Source organism: Ambystoma mexicanum, chromosome 3q, assembly GCF_040938575.1.
Source record: "Ambystoma mexicanum isolate Mex_15411 chromosome 3q, UKY_AmexF1_1, whole genome shotgun sequence".
NCBI classification, from domain to species: domain Eukaryota; kingdom Metazoa; phylum Chordata; class Amphibia; order Caudata; family Ambystomatidae; genus Ambystoma; species Ambystoma mexicanum.
Window position 1 is genome coordinate 902,306,948 of NC_090926.1, and position 17,676 is coordinate 902,324,623.

Here is a 17,676-nt window from a genome sequence, read left to right on the forward strand (position 1 = left end):
CAAAGGAGCTCCGTCAACTGATTTTTAATCATTCACTGAACCAATTAGATAGGCTTGTTTACAACAGTCATGTGCTGAAACACAAGGTGTTGTCCATAGGGAAAATGCAAGGCATGATTCAAATATTACATTATACGAAGAAACAAATGTGTCTTATGCCTTTGAAACCATACCAGTTACAAACATGTTCCCATTAGATGAGTGCTGAAGATGACCAGCCCTTGTTCATGAGGGATCGTGGACCAACTTAACTTGAGGCAGACCTGTTTTTTTTTTCCCTGAAGAAGATGGGAAGGGACTAGCAAGGGCCCACTGACTGAGACTTCGCTGGCAACACTCAATGTTTTCTGCTGTCTTGGCACATTTAAGGTCTAACCAAAGGCAGTATGCAAACCCCCCAAATTAAATGTTATCTGCTCTCTAGCCCCCATTTCTATTTTTCTTGTTAAATCCCAGAATGAAGGTGGCTTGGGAAGGTGATATTAACATCATTGATTAAATGGCAAATGTACAGTGCATTCGCAGTGCAAAGCTTTGTGCACAGTGGTACAGATAGCAGTCTATGCAGTCTGCATGCAAGTCTTTGTAAATTGTAATCTCATTATATTGAATCCAAAGTGTTTTCACAGAAATAGTTAACATTAAGCTGTGATATGAAGACGTCCGTAACATAGTTTAACAAACATCTACATGATAATGCGTGTTCTGTGAAGGCCAGAATTATTTAGTAAGGAATGGGAAAAGTTCAACTCATTTCCACTCCCATAGAAAAGGCTGCAAATGTAAATTCCATTATACCCCTCTTTCTCCAAACTGCACAGTCATTTGTCTAGTGAAGGGGGAGGAGAATCCTATGCCATTGAACACAATGTGTGTGTGTTCTGAACTGATAGGACTGTTTCCCTAACACAAAACGGCTGAATGTTGATGCAAGTCATGATAAGCTTACGCTAAACTGCACATACATAATAACCCACATCATCATAGTTACCTGGGAAACGGGAGACATGCAACAGTTTGATTCCAGAAACTGATGGTGTTATTGGGAACATCAATGTTCTTTGATTCATTTGTAAATGTAACTTGGAGACAGCTGACAAGCAGCAGAATTAAGCATAGAAGGCCTGTTTTTAATCAGAAAAGCTTTGCAGTTACTTTAACATATAGCCCATGTGCCCATGTTTTTCTGAGAAAAAAGACTCATGACCCCTTTCTCAGTTTTCCAATGCAGGTTTATGTTTCTGGTTTTGACTTTTTGCAAATAGCAGTGCCCTTTGTGATAACACGTGTTTCGACGGTATCTCTGTCTTTCTCAAATCAGGGCCACTGGTACTTGTCCACGTTTCTACCTCTGTCTCTTGTGTCAAGTTACCGGTTAAATCCCAAGCTTCTTTTCCTGTTCTCGTGCAAATAAGTCCTCGCAAGCTCACCTCATCATTGGCCATTGACCCTGATTTGAGAAAGACGGAGATACCGTCGAAACACGTGTTATTGGAAAACTGAGAAAGGGGTCATGAGTCTTTTTTCTCAGAAAAACGTGGGCGCATGAGCTACATGTTAAAGTAACTGCAAAGCTTTTCTTTTTGACCAAACAGACTTGAGGAACCAAGTACTCCGTTGTTACTACTCCATGCGACCGGGAATAAGGAAACCCATACAACAAAAATACACTTAAGTGCGCCGAGGTCCGACCAAAGGATTACCCACCTTAAAGGTTCCTCACTTTATGCAAGCTATTGTTAATCAGGGCTTAATATATATACCTAATTGATTATATAAGTGGCTGCATGTGTGTGATAAATAGTGAGATTCAGGCAGGTCATTTTGATGACAAGCTGTATGTGATTGTGTAATACTGTGGCCACTTCCCATGCATATATCTTGGGAACCACCTTTGATTAATTTATTTCAATAAATTTGAGTTTTGATCAAACAGCCTGCTTATTGCCCAGAATTGAGTATGACCGTGTACTAGGGGGTGTGAGATCAGGGAGCCCTCTTAGTGAAGAAACCATACATTCCTACCTAGCACTCAGCAGCTCATGCCAGCTGTAAACCATGATCAGGCACCCTCAGGCATTCCCTTTTACATGATATAACTAACCAGTGGCCATGCTCACCCATCTCCCTGGCATGTGTTCATGCAAAAAGTAGGAGGAGGGTAGAGTGCGGCAAGAACTGTCACACAGCAGAGAAGAGAAATACCCAACATAGCCAAATAGGGACACCCAGAGGGATTTTTCCACAAACTTTCATGGTACTTATCTTCTCCCAGGCAGCTCACAACCTTAACCAAGGTTTACATGTAGAAAGAGAAATATGGTAGCTCTGTTTAAACGTGGAATTTCCCCTTTAAGTGATGGGTGCTCCCCCACCTTCCAGTCATCCCCCAAGATGAAGACATTGCTTGTCAAGTGTGGGGGTCTAGGCTACTGCCAGCGGTTTGCCTTCTAATACACTTTCAAATCATTTGAATGAGGGAGTGAGGTTAAAAATACAAAGTAAGGTTCTCAGACGTGTCTCCTCTGGCACCAGCAATAAGCAATAAAAAAAAGAATGCCACCGATATGAACTTCAGAAATATGAATACAGAAAAAAGGAGCTCAAGGAGTAGAGCAGAGTACGACTGGGACAATCATTATATGTGTAGGAGACGAGCTTGACTTCAGGCAGCACATCTGCTTTTGTGTTGTTCGGCGACATACGCCATTGCCCATGGTGCCGCAGCAGTGATATCACTAATGGCGGTCTCAATGCTTCTTAAAGCCCAAGGCTAATGAAGCGATTGGATTTTAAGCATAGGCCTCAGTGGTGGAAATTGAAGAAATTTGGTAGGGGATCCCACAAGATCCGGGGTGGGGCAGAGTTTGCAGGGGGGCGGTGCCCGAGGAGGCAGGGTTTGGGGCGGGGGCACAGCTGGCAGTTGACCTCTGATCAAAGCAAATGTCCAAAATAAATTGTTGAAAATGGCGCAATTTCTTTCATGCTGCTTCTTTTCCAGACTATATATCAATTCCACTTTATACCACTTCCATGGCACTGGTGATGAATTACTTCACTATGCGGATAATAGTTTTGACTAGTGTTGCTGAGTAAATATTATTTAGAAGACACAATTTGCATCCCATTTAATTAAAAAAAAAACTTCCCCTTGGGTACTTGTTAGGAAAGATTTCGTAATTGTAGGTAATTTTCCTTCCATGTGGCAACCCCTAAACTTTTTGCTGTTGTTTTTCACCTTGTTCTTGACTTTGCCAGAGAAGTGCAGCCTTCTGCCGCACTCCTCTGGGCTTTCGCTCCTTTCTTATGGGGAAACTGACATGCCCTTAAGACAGTCAGTACCGGGGAACGCTGTTTCCCGTAGTTTCTTTTATCATGTTGCGGCATTCGTGCAACATGACACAAGAGGGCACTCTAAGCTAAGTTACAGCTCTCTTGGGTCTCTAGCCTTCTACAGGTCCTAGATACTCGTTTAGGATTGTATTTGATCGGTGCAAGTAATTCAGGGACGGGAATGGTGGCAGCGATCGTTTTCTTGTGTTTTGAGCTCCTTTTGGCGTTCTAAGCGCGTTTCTCGCGCTTAACCCAAAATGGTGGCCTGGCTCCCAAAATGGCCAGACCACGAGGCTCCTTTGTCCTGTCCGCTGACCGTCTTGCTCCCTTCACCGTCCCCAGGTCGAGCCGACCCGGGGCCTTCCTTATTTGGGCATGTACTTTCCCGCGAAACACGGATGCTTTCGCGGGCTTCTACATGTCTTGTGTGTGCCTCCAGGATGTGGGCTGGGATGTCTGGTCCCAATACACATCCTGGGTGCCAGAGAGTCTAGGGTGGTGTGAATGCCTGGGACCACCGTGGTCCGTGATTGGTCCACGAATGGTGTGAGTGTTGATGAGCGGATCTCACATTGGGTCCCCTCCGTTTTGGCGCGAAGGGAACCGTGGATAAGAGGGGGCTGGAAACACCACTACCATGTCGATCTCCTGAGTTCTCACGAACGAAGGAATACAGGAGCCAAGTATCCTGCAACCAAGAGGCTGGACCGAGGAATCACTGGTGACCCGCTGAAGGACTCCTCCTCTGCACTGCTGTCGCCTTGTGAAACCCTTTTCACCTTTGATCGAACCAGAAGGCCTGTACTGGTACTTCGACCCTTTGGAATAGCGGGAACCGCTATTCTCGGCAGCTTCACCATCTCCTGCCAGTAAGCCTTCGGAAGCGTCTCTGGGCCATCCAGTTGACTGACCAGCTTACAGGGGAGTCTTGCTCTGTAACCGCCGCCAGGTTGTGTAGTATTTCGAGTCCTTGTCACTCTCACACGCTTCGTACACTTGGCGTTCCCAGGTCGGAAGTGAGTAGTGTACATTTGGCTCAGATACACACGGGCGCTCCGTTGCCCTGCTGTGGTGACAAAACTGTGCAGGTTTCTTCGATTGGGACGTCTTTTTACTCAACACGACGACGAAGCGTTCCCTGCTCTTCTGAACCTGCCAGCTGCTGAAACTGACGCGGAGAAGCCTGGGTCTGCTTGCATCGGGGACCGGTGAGTAGTTTAGCTAGGATCTGGTCGCCCTCCTGCAGGAGCCCATTGCTTTTCCCCGCTGTGTAAAACAGCACCCTTTTGCCGTACTCGCGCTCTGCTTCTGCCCACTGTGGAGGCTGCGCTTGAGTCGCGGAACTTGTTCTTCATTTGTGCACTGAACTGAACTGCCTGAGTTCCTTAGAAGAGACTCTCCTTTTGCCCGTTGGCACCAGCGTGTGCAGGTACTTTTGAGCACAAGGCTCCACTCTTCGCAGGGCTCGGACTTCCATCTAGTTAGGTGCCTCTGAAGACGAACTGAGTCTAAAGCATTGTATCGCACTGCCTGTTTTCCTTCCCTTGCAGGTGGACTACACATTTCGTGCATATAACGCTTGCGACTGTCGTATTTGTATATATATTGTGTTGATATGGTATGTGTTAGTTTAATATTGTGATATTGTGATTTTCTCGCTACGGTCATTGTTTTAAAGGCCTTAAAATAAATGTGTATATATTTTTGATATAACAACTGTTTGGAGTAGTTTGTAAGTGATCTTGCTTTGTGTGCTCATTGCGGGCTTTCAGTCACCCTCACCCCTCTTGAGACCTAGTCTTGACCGCCGCGATCGCTACCTTGATTGGTCTGGCTCGTCCAGAGGTTACCCTGTTCCAAGTAATTAGGTTGGCCTTCTGAACTTCTGCGCCACCAGGACAGAGTTCAGAAATCCGTCTTAACAGTACTATTGAAACCAGGTAATTTCTAATCGCCATAAGCAACGTTTTCTTTTACTTGAAGCACATCCGGCACCGCGTCTGCAGCTCCGCTCCGAAAGCAGTTGGGTGGCTGCATTTTCTAGGATAGTTTCAATGTTAATAGGGGTATTTATTTATTCATGCAATGTTTGTCGGATACCTGTATATTCATTTATTTATGCAATGTTTGTCGGATACAAGTATCCGACAAACATTGCATAAATAAATAAATAAATAATTGGGCTCCATGCATTGCATAAATAAATAAACCGGGTCATGGCTGAGGAATGTAACTTCCTCTCGTGACCCCTTGCATGGGGTCACCAGAGGAAGTTATGGTTTGCGTGTCCTGCAGCTGTGACCTGTATCAAAGTCCTGCTCTGTACACGTAGCGCTCATGGTGGAAATTAGCTGCTCTGCCCCCCTACTCTGTGCCGTCGCAGGTGGGTTTTTTTCAAATTTGTTTTCCTTTTCGAAATTACCCAGAACAGAGCATGGGTTTGGGGTTTGCGGAGGCTGACTCTGCCCGGATACCGAGATTCGGCTACACATCTGGTGCCGGATCTCGGATACGGCCAGAGCCGGCCCAATGACCAGCACTGATAGGCGCCACGTAATATGCTTTTGAAACATGCGACACAAACTTCGTAAAGTACGACTAGCTGAACAATACCACGACAATAGGCGACGCGCTATGATAATAAATGTCCTGTTTTTTAAAAAAAATGTTAGGCGTACATGTGTTTGTGGAAATTAGATCTCCAGATTCGCAACACGCGCCTAATATTTAAAGTGGGGCATGTTTGACTCCAGTTCTGAATGCAGTCAGCTTGAGTCATACTAACTGCTTCAAATGTTGATATGGCAACCAGGTTCAGAAAATCATTTGTCCCAACATGCCCGTTTGAAGGCGGCGGAGTGGCAGCGCTGGCAGGCCGAAAGGGAGGTGGTGGCGAAATGTCAGGGTCATGGCAGGGACTTGGAGGTGCATTGAGACTACCCCTCTGGATCCAGCTCGTGTTCCTGTACGTGTATTCAAAAATGTGACACCCGGCTTTCAACCGAGCAGCCCAGAAAGCCGAAATCATGAGGTGCAGTCACTCCTGGGGGCTCTGAAGTATATTTCTAAGCATAGGTGTGGGGAGGGTGTTATGCTGCACAAGAGAGTGAACTGGAAAAGGTTTGTTTAAATGCATAATAAAGCGTGTTTCGCCTTTTTGTAGTCGAGTGGCTTCTCCCGTCTTGTCTAGCCATGTCTTGTGATTGAAGCCTCATTATGCTAAATAATAACAGCTATCACGACAGGTTTCGAATGCTTAACTGCGCACGTTTTGCGGTATACGTGGATCAAGAGCAGTAGCTAGTGTTGCGAGTAGTTACGCAACACGATGGCGTCTGCACGTTGATGTTTAAGTCAGCATTCTATTTAGGGAAGCAACACATTAAAAGAATGTCTAAATACACGCCTGGAGTCCATCAACTTTCTCGCTATTTATAACGTCACTTTACTGCACTGTTTACTATGGAGTAGAGTACAACTCTGCAGCAGGTTTTACGGGATGGAGATTACTACACATCACTCAAGTCACTCTCGCTGAGATCCGCGTAGAAGGAAGCGCGGGGTGAAGGTTCCCTTGGCAGGGGAGTGACACGAGTTTTCCACTGACGAGCCGGAGCTAATGTGGGAACCAAGATATGCTGTGCGCTGAGCGGGGCCGCATTGGACTTCTAAAACCGGAAAGGGATTCCCAGGGGGTTCTCAGATTTCGAAGGCCTTGGCAGCTCATTTCTACAGTGGCTGGGCACTCCTGATGAGAAAAAGATGGTCTTCGAAAGAGCAGTAACACTGAGGCTATTCTGAAAGACAACGTGCTAAGATGCCAGCTAGCGAACAGACGCAGGTCTTCTGCAATGTTATTCCTCAGGACACAGGTTTCTGGCCTCCAAAATTAATATGGCATCAGGAAATGTAGCTGTCCTGTCTGATAAGGCATGAAATTAAATATTGGTATGGAAAGGCGATTTCCCACCTTGATTTTTGAAATTAGGGATTCGTATGATTTTGTTTTAGAAAGTTCTCTTCATCGTGTAAAACGTTCTCTCTAGTTCACCCCACTCTCATCACATTCAAGGACGCCATTTTATCGCAGGTGCAGCTTGTTCATAGGGTATACCGTCCTTTGATCGCGGGACTTTTCATCGCAAGGTTTTTTACCGCGATTTTTTTTTTTTTTAAACTCGTTTTTTATGGGGGGGGGGGGTTAAAAAAGAAAAAAAAAATTGTGTAAGGGAACAAAAAAATTAAATAAAGCGAACGGGAGGTTCGGGGGGGGTAACCCCCCCCAAAAAAAAGCATTCAATGGGATTTTTTTTTTTTTTAAAATTTGTGGTAAAAAACCCCACGATGAAAAGTCCCGCGATTAAATAACGTAGAACCGTTCATAGTATTTTCCACTTTTTAGAATAACGTGACCTGCCTCCTGAGCTTCCAAGAAGGCCACAGTGGAAGTGGCTCTATCAGGTCTGCAAGTGCAAACATGCTCCCATTGTGAAGCGAGAGTAGAAGCATGATCCTTTTCTGCATTGTCAGAATGAGTGCCACTGTTCACCAGGGGACATGGACGAACATGTTATTTTTCTCTAGCAACAACTTTGTCCGCCATAACGTTTTGATCAGTCTAAGATAGTAAACTTGCCTCCATTTGCCAGTGGTAGAATGTGTGTATGTCGCCCGTCACCAAAAAAAGCGAGGGAATTCCTCAATTTACCAAAAGCAGAATGTGAGGACACCTCCCTTCACCAGAAGCAGTGTGAGGAGGATGCCTCCCTTTAGCAGAAGCACAGTGTGAGGAGGATGCCTCCCTTCAGCAGAACCAGAATGGCAGGATGCCCCCCTTCACCAGAAGCAGAGCACGAGGGTGCCTCCCTTCACCAGAAGCAGAATGGCAGGATGCCCCCCTTCACCAGAAGCAGAGCGCGAGGCTGCCTCCCTTCACCAGAAGCTGAATGGCAGAATGCCCCCCTTCACCAGAAGCAGAGTATGAGGATGCCGCCCTTTCGCAGAAGCGGCCAGGGAGAATGCCTCCCCTCACCAGAAGCAGAGTGTGAGGATGCCTCCCTTCAGCAGAAGCACTGACGCCCTCAGTACATGCTGAGGGCGTCATCATTCCCTGCTCTGCCAGACATGAAGGCAGGAGCTCGGAGGGTTCAAAGAAATCAAAGAGTGTCTGGAGCATGACCATGAGATGTGAGCCCTTCCTGCACCCACCTCAAAGGGCAAACTGCAAAGTTCAAAGGGACTAATAAAAATCTCTGGTCACCGGCTGAGCCCAGAGGAAGACAAATGGCCATGGGGGATGAAGCGGCCCTCCCACAGGTGGCACCGACACTCCCAATTGAAATTTAAAGACTGATTTCATTTTAGGCATTTATTCGCAGCACTCAGAACGAGACGTAATTTTGGTTTATGCAATTTTTTCTTGTAATTTCCAGGCGGTTTTAAAGGTAATCATTGCATTTTCCTAGGACTGGGGACTGAAAGGGCAGTTAGACTAGTTTTCTGGCTGATCTAAAAATGGGACAAATGTGACAACTGGTGAAAAGATGGAATATGAAATTAGGAATATGCTTGATTATTTGCCGATAACTATTGTACATTTTATGAAAATGACAAAAATGTGCCAAAGGGCCATGCTACCTCGTACAGAGTTGGCGATCGGCTTACCTAATCCCCATGACCAACTAAATCCGCATATCTAGTTCATATGGCATGGGCTAGTATGAAGTCATGAGACACAACTCGTTTTTGCCAAAAAGCGGTAATGAGAACAAAGAATTGTAATAAATGCAAACAGACAGATGGTGCTCTCTTCCCTTGAACCAATCATTCCAGGGGGCGGAGAGAGGAATGGTAAACTGTCCTATCCGAGCGGCAGGGATAATTACAGGGTACTCCCCCTAGATTGAAAAGTTAGTGATGTCATTTGTGCCATATAAGGGGGACTGTAATAGGAGAGAGACCAAAATCCGGGGGACAGGAGAAGGAGGACGGAGAGAAGGCAGCTGAACCTTACCATCTTTGAGAGTGCAGTGACCAGACCCCTTGCCCTAGCTATCCAGTGTCGTGAGATACAGCTGGCTTTCCTGAATCACAAACCAAGGCTTGCTTTGTAAGTAGCATATAACCCCAGTCCTAAATTAGATAAACCCTTCATTTTTGAGCATTGCATCCAATATTTCTCCCATTGAAAACCCCATTAAAAACCCCAAAGATTACCAGTGTAATACAGTCACCTTCCCACAGAAGAATCTATTACTAGCCTGTGTATGTTAGCAGATCTCCTTTGGAAACCTCTCAGTGTCTGAAAATCCTTAGTATTTTTCTTAGGTAAATCAATTAATTCCCCCATTGAAATTCGCGGTTCAAGATAGTTGAAGTTCGAAATCAACCATATTGTCCCTGGTGTCGTATTTAATTATTATAGTCATTAAAGTATTGCCTCAAAATAATTAATCTCCTGGTAAATGAAAACCAAATTTGTCCGTGTAGCGTGTGCATTACCAAACTAATTTCCATTTGCCACTGTATTTTTCCCTTTGCATTTGCTTTCTCCCAAAACCGATTTTCCCACTTCATCTCTATTTTTGCCCTGATGTGCTGATTAGTATTCTAAACTTTCCCTATCTCCTAAGGAGTAAGCAATACGAATTTCCTTTCCTTCTGTCCCCTAGCAGTTGTGAATAATAAAAATCCCATTCTCCCATTTTGCTCTAAAACAAGTTTTCACTTTCTTTGCTAGCTTCCCATCTTGAGTTGGTGGGCTTTACCCAATCATATTTTCTATCCATTTCTACTCCTTGACACTGCTTCCATTCAAAGGAACCAAGTTTAGCTGATGTTTGGGCGGTGGGGGGATTGATGCAGGGGGAGTGCTAAACCGTTGAGGCCATCACTTGGTAAAGATTGTTCTTTTTCTTCTGTTTTGCCATTAAAGAACTGTGTGAATAGGATCTTAACCTAATTGTTCTGTACCAATCATTGCATTAGTGTTGCCACAACATTGGTGGCTGTGAAATAGTTTGATTTTCCTTTTTTATTAAATAATACATTAATAAATATCTTATTGATACACACCGGCCTGGGTCCTAGTCCATTGTGACACAGGGTGTTTGTGGAGGTTGGGTGCCTACTCAAAAAGAATCCATAGTATATTAAAAATAAAAGGTGTTTTATTGTCCGCCACATTCATTGATGGGGAAAGAGTCCCTGGCTGGAATGTGCCGTGTAATAAAACCGTGACAAGATGAATGAATTAATACCCACCATAGGGCATGCAAACACACTACCTAAACATGGCAGATCACTAATTATGACACATTGCCATGTGAGCATGGCACCACAACCTTTCAGTAGGCACTCAGTCCTTTCAATCTACATAGGACACACAATCTTTGCATGTCCCCTCACGATCTAAGCAAGATAACTCGCTATTTTAGCATGACACCATCCACATATGCATTTTCCTAACATATATCTGTATACACGCTTAATCTGTGTGCTAAGCCCCATATTAAAGGCATGGAATGCCACGGCCTATTTATCAAAAAACATAAAGATGCATGATGTACCACTCCAATCCCTGCCGTTTAATGATCTACACCGTGCACATAATATTTCACAATGTGTGTATAACAACTACCACCAAAGCAGGTCATCTTACCAAATTGTATTGTGCAGCCAGGCCCCCCTGACTGACGCATCATCAGAGATGTGCGACACCCCGTAAGGTAAGCATAATGTTCTGTTATCTATGTATGACAAACTAAGAAGTAGTCATCATTTTTTATTTTGTTTTTTGACCTAGTTTTGCACGTCTTTTTTATGAAAATGTGCTAATAAATTGTGTTTAGAATATTATAGTGACCCATTACCATTTTTTGCATTTAATTATAATTATGGTAATAACACCCCCTTGTCACCTATGTCTTCTCTAGCCAAAAATGTAACTGGGTAGCTTTCTTTAAAATTGTATGTGTATGTGACAAACTAAGAATGCATAACAGACCATCTGTTCGTGGCACCTCAAGAGTTATTTGAAAAAAAAGGGTAGCAGGCGCTCCTCTCCAGAATGAACACGGCACGATAACCTGTTCTGAGATGAGAGTTTGCAGCACATGCCTTTGCTCACTGTACCTTTCACAGATGGAAAATATCCATTTGCATATCAGTCTTTGTCCCGCCCACATGGGCAGTCCAGCACCGAAATGCTAAGGCAATTCCTCTCTGAACAAGAGTACCAACAGCAACCCCATACACGCGTTTCAGCCTTGAGGTGAAGCTGTGCCTCTCTGAGCACAGTGAGCAGGGAGTCCACGTCTGGTTGCCCCCAGGTAACTCAGGGTGACCAACCCCAAGTTCCTTGCAAATATTTTAAAAAAAGGTAGCAGGCGCTCCTCGCCAGAGAGAACATGGCATGATAACCTGTTCTGAGGTGAGAGTTTGCAGCATACGCTTTTTGCTCACTGTACCTTTCACAGATGGGAAATATCCATTTGCATATCAGTCTTTGTCCCGCCCACATGGGCAGTCCTGCACTGAAATGCTATGGCAATCTGAACAAGAGTACCGACAGCAACCCCATACACGCGTTTCAGCCTTGTTGGGCCTCATCAGTGAGGTGAAGCTGTGCCTCTCTGAGCACAGTGAGCAGGGAGTCCACGTCTGGTTGCCCCCAGGTAACTCAGGGTGACCAACCCCAAGTTCCTTGCAAATATTTAAAAAAAGGTAGCAGGCGCTCCTCTCCAGAAAGAACATGGCATGATAACCTGTTCTGAGATGAGAGTTTGCAGCACACGCTTTTTGCTCACTGTGCCTTTCACAGATGGGAAATACCCATTTGCATATCAGTCTTTGTCCCGCACCTCAAGAGTTATGCCTGACATCTTCTGATTTTTATTGCAAACATCTTAAGACATATATAAGCAAAACAATATATAGTGTCTATGCGTATCACCCCACCAGCCACCCACTGCCCATCCCTGCTCGGACCCACTGTCCTCCTAGCCCTTATGCTTTGCACCCCACACTCTGTACATTATAATGCACTCTGCAGCACTCACAGCCTTGCGCCTTCATTAGCTGATCACACTGTGCATCCGACATTGCCAGGAGCCTCTACCACAGGTTGTCACCATCATCCCTCCAGCCCCACACCTTTCCTTCCGCCGCTGGCAATGGCTGGGATTCAGGGTGGGCTGGCTGATCTTGGAGGGCTCATACAGCAAGAAGCCATATACCTCCCTGCGACTGCCTTAAAGGAAGTCCTTTGCTTGGCGAATCGCCCGTGCTTTAATATAACCCTCGAAAAAATAAATGGATGGACACAGCAGATATCACTGGTCAGGGACCGTCCGGGTCCCCTGAAGAGGCAGCTGGTCCCAACTACAGGAGAGAAGATCTGCCAAGGAGGGGAGCGGTGAGAGGCAGCAGCAGGTAACGCTCTGCAAGCCAGTCCACGGGGAGAGGGGCTGCGAGGGCAGCAAGAATGTCGTCAGAGACTACTGATAACACAGTACCTGTCTGAGCAGAGCGAGTCTGAGGTAGGAGGCAGCGCTCTGAGCTGCTGGCCCGGCCTAGCCCCTCACCGAATAGCAGTGGTGCACAGCGGGACCTGTTTCCCAGACGGTTGGCCCACACATAAGCAAGAGGACAAGTGGTTGCAGACACCCTGAGTGTGAGACACTGTTCACATCCAGTGTTTTTCTTTGGGCAAGAATACAGGGATCACGTGTCGTTGGCTCAATGCCCCTGAACCAACTGGCCTGCAATATATCCGGCGGGGAGGAAACAACATCTCTGCGGATAAAGACACATCAATATCGCAACTAAGAAGGAAATTTAGCCTCGGCTGGGTCCTGCTAATAACATATGAGGAGACTAGATCTGAAGCCATTACATTTTGGAAGCGGCTTTCCGAAAAACATACTTGGTTCACCACTATTGAACACCTTGTGAAGCGAAAGAAACTAGCTCTTTGAAATTGAACGAAAGTCAATTCACATCAATTTGAATTCTCTTTTAAGAAACTGTGTTTTTGTTTGTAATGTATATGTCCTGATGAGGTGCACCAGACGGAAATTGTATAGAGCGTTCTGGCAGCCCGAAACTCGAGTCGACAACACCATAGACCCTACTCCTCCCAGAGTTGGCTTTAACTTGGGTCTACACAGATAAAATATGGGGATCAATATGTGTCCATAAGTAATCACTTTGGAACATCTACCCAGTGTTTTACTTTTAAAAAATATTGTTAATTAGGCACTTTTGGAACAACTAAAATACTAACCCAAATGGATGGGATGTTCTGAGTTACAGAACAACATTGTCAGGATTGCGTTTTTTGCATAAGTATGAGTGGTGTCTTTTGTATGTATGGGGATGAACGAGTATGTAAGGAATGATATGTGAGATGTGAGCTTTTTTTGTTGATGTGATAAAATGTGTGTTCTTGACAACTGTTTTTTTATAGATGTGTTATTAATATATTTGATATGCTCTTTTGTAAATGTTTTCTATAATTAAAATATGATCAAATAAACTTAAAATAAATGAATCCTGGCATGCTGTCTTGTGTCTAAAACATACACCTTTCAAATAGGGTTGTGGTCTTGGAGGAGATTATGCAGCGTCTTTACGCATGAATTTACATGAATTAATAATAGGAGGGTGTGCACTTATCCATGGATAACTCCAGTTTTTGTTTAGCCCCTCATGGGAACATGTTTGGCCCCACCCTCCCTCACCCCCCCCCCCCCGCTTTCAAGAGCTCTGTACCTTTTCCTGGTTGCCAAGCAACCACTGAAAAGTTACAGAACTCTTGAAAAGCACGAGACCCAGTGCCCAGCGGCGCAACCCAGGAGGTCACATATATTGAAAAAAAGCGACGCATAATGGAGCTTCCATTTTTTGCGTCTGGTTTTCTTTCAATATACGTAGGCGTCACAAAGGCCAAGCCAGGGGTCTCAAGGGAGACAGCAGCGTCCCCTAGCAACTCCCAAAGTACGTCCCTGGGGCAGAGCACCCGACAGCCCCGGGAGAAATTAAGCACTGCTAAGAAGAAACTTTTAGGGTCCAATTACTTCGAGTGGAAAAACTCAAGGCCATTATAGGTGTACACTGATCCTTGGAATGTCACTCCTCTACAAACTATAAATTCACCAACTAAGATTGATACACAATCGTGCAGTAAGACTGACACTGGGCTTTATGTCTGGAATGAAGGCCTTGAAATGGCTTCCCACTGAAAACTGCACCCTTTTTAAAATCCATTAACTGACGCATTGGAGTCTCTTTAAAAGGGGGAGCCCAGAGACATTTGATGGTGCCTTAACCCCTACCAACGCAGCGGGACCCACAGATCTGCCGATGGAACCTCCTGACACCACTTAAATTCAAGAGATGACACATGGGTGTAGATACCTCCTGTGAATGCCACTAAAACCTGTTAGAAACTTGCCAAATAACGAAAATTGGAGAGAGTTATTATAGATTGAAGCCCGCCTTAAAATGTTCACGTTTAATAAAGAACTTCCGGAAAACAAATGAGCCCTTTCTGCTTTCCACCTATCACAGTCAGCTATCAGGCTTATAACATGAGGACATTATTTTTACCAGTTGTGAGGAACCTGAGGGCGTCCTCACCTTTCCTCCCCCCTCCCCCACTACCATCCTCTGCTCGAGTGGCCAGGGAAAGGCCATTGCTTTTGGATCTCGATCTTGGGGGCGGATATGCGATGGTGGATCACCTGGATGGAGGAGACTTGGGGAGTGGAGAGGACGTCCTTGGGCGAGACATGGTATCCCCCATTCCCCTTTCACAATGAACCTTCAGTCCCAGCAGCTTTTATGGGTTACCGTCAATCCTTCCCCTTTCCTGCCTTTCAAAATGACCCTCAGAAATACCCTTTACACTGGCACGAGGGAGAGCTCAAATAAGAGGACACCTCCTTATTTGGGTAGGTTAAAAAAACATCACCCTCCTCTATTTATTTCAGCGCAATACTAGGTTAATACCAAAACACAGAAGAAACAAATGGGGGTTATACACACTCCCATTCATTCACGCTACTTTGGTACGGTGACGAGAAAGAGGACCATAGAGGAGTACTATGGCAAGAGTCAGGCATGTCAAGCTTATAGGTTTAATTATGGTCGGGCAACTGAGGACAAGGACTTGCACCGGCAACCACTTAGCAGGCCACAGGTGCATAAAAGGAGAGACCGCCACGGAGAAGGGAGAAACCTGCCTGGAGGACAGGAACCGGCTGGCAGACGTGGAGCAGGCTGGAGAGGGGTTAGCAAGAAGGAAGCTGTATGCAGCAGAAGGGTGAAGGTGACACTGGGGCCTGAGTGGGCCGTGAGAGGGGTGAGACACCAGCTGTACCCCTTTGCCTTTTGTCCACAGCCGGAGCTGTGGGACACTGAGGCTCCCGAGCACCGCAGGCTGCTGCTAGCTCCCGTGGGGGAAAACAGAGCTACACGCAGCAAGCAGCAAGCACTAACGTTCGAAGGCGTGAGCGCTGCTTGCCTCGCTCCCGACAAGCACAAGCAGAGAAAAAGGAAAGTGGAACAGAAGAAAGAAGAGGCCCAGAGGAGCGGCTGCCGACCGGCGAGTAGTATAAAGGGAACAATCATACCAAGGCACTCCAGGGGCTGTGAGCAGGCATATATATGTTAACGCTGAACGAACTGAAACCTATGACAAATGGTTTTGGAACCCACTTTGAGGGCTTTTGAATACCGAACAAGCTGGAAAAGGTTATGAATGCTTGCAAGAGTGCAACATGTAATACTGAATACTTAACTAAAGGAAAGTTATGATGAACATGTGAAGAAAGTGAAAATCAAGTAATGAGCACTTATGAACAACAGGAAGTGTTAACTGTGTTAGTCAGACTATCAATAAGACGGGGTGAGATAGCTTTAATAATAGAAAGAGGAATAGGGTCCTGAGGTGAGGAGGACTTTAACTTAGAGACAGTCACCAAGACATCAGAAGTAGAAACCAAAGGAAACCAGACCAAGAATAGGTTATGAGGGGTACTACAGAGCAAAGAGAGAACAGGTGCATCAAAAGGAAAATGAATAGTAAAGGAAAACAGGACAAAAGTGTGCAGGGAGGAAAGGGACCAGGAGAGAAAGAACACATTGGGAAGATACTATAGGATGGAGATGGGGGAATAGGATTGTATAAGTGGGGGCGCGTATCTAATGGTAGGAAGTGAATCAGACCGAATGATGAACAGGAAAGGGGGAAAATAGGAAAAGTTGTGTTAATGAGAATTTTTCTGGAATGGAAGATCCTAGCACATTGGAAGAAGTACTACAATTAGTGGAAGCACGTTTATGTGATGGCTTTGAGATCTGTATGGGAAGACCTTGAAGGGTGGAGGCCTGCAGTGTGAGGCAAGACAACAGACCACACCCATGGGAAGGCATTTGGCCAATTGGCTGCCCGGGAATTCGATCAGAATCGGCCAGTAACTGGATGTCTCCTCCGAGTGAGTATTATTTGGACTGGGGCCTCCAGTTCTCGTGCCCCTCCTCAAGGCCCCCATGGAATCCCACAGCTGCAGTCCAGGCCCCACAGCCCCAAGGATCTCTACTGCTGCTAATTCCGCCCCTAACCCTAAGTGTACCTGGTGATCCTGCCCTCCCACAGACATATGCTGTCTGGCATACCGCACCCAACCCGTATAGACATTTTCTTTCAACCGTGCTCCCATCCTTCAGACATGCATAGCAAACCTTTACACACACCCCATTATATTGCTACTACTTACAACACTACAGCCAGTCATACTGGCACCATTCTATCTAGTGGCAGCATTGGCATTATGACAACGTAATATGCTAAAGTTACTAGTATTATTGACGTGTTATGGGCAGGTACTATTACTAGTACAGCATATAGTACAAAAACACCCTGCCCTAGAATCTACTGCTGCTACCATAACTACTATTCTTACCACGCTACTATCATCCGTCCTACAACTACTCGTATTACTGTTACCTCTACCACTCCTGCTATTACTTGAACCCTTAGTACTTACCCTACCACTACTACAACCACTGGAACTACAGTCACGTGTAGGATTACCAACGCAAGGGTTACTAGTTGTATTGTTGTAATACTACAAGTGCTACAAATACTGGTATGGAAATGTATACAATCACCAACGATACCACCAGTCATATGATGCTGTTTTAACTGCTGATACTGCAATATGTAGGGGTAGTAGAGGACTTACTGGTAGATGCACCAACAGAAGTAACCATGCCTGTAAGACTAGAGTAGAGATACAGTCATGATAAAAACAGCATGAAATGTAATAGTAGTCACAG

At 45.4% G+C, this 17,676-nt stretch overlaps 1 protein-coding gene across 2 annotated transcripts in view; it reads right to left on the minus strand.

Moving 5' to 3' along the window:
- Positions 1-17,676, minus strand: part of PRKCA (protein kinase C alpha) — a 1,912,272-nt gene that overhangs the window by 1,834,167 nt on the left and 60,429 nt on the right. The gene's annotated exons all lie outside the window — the stretch shown is intronic.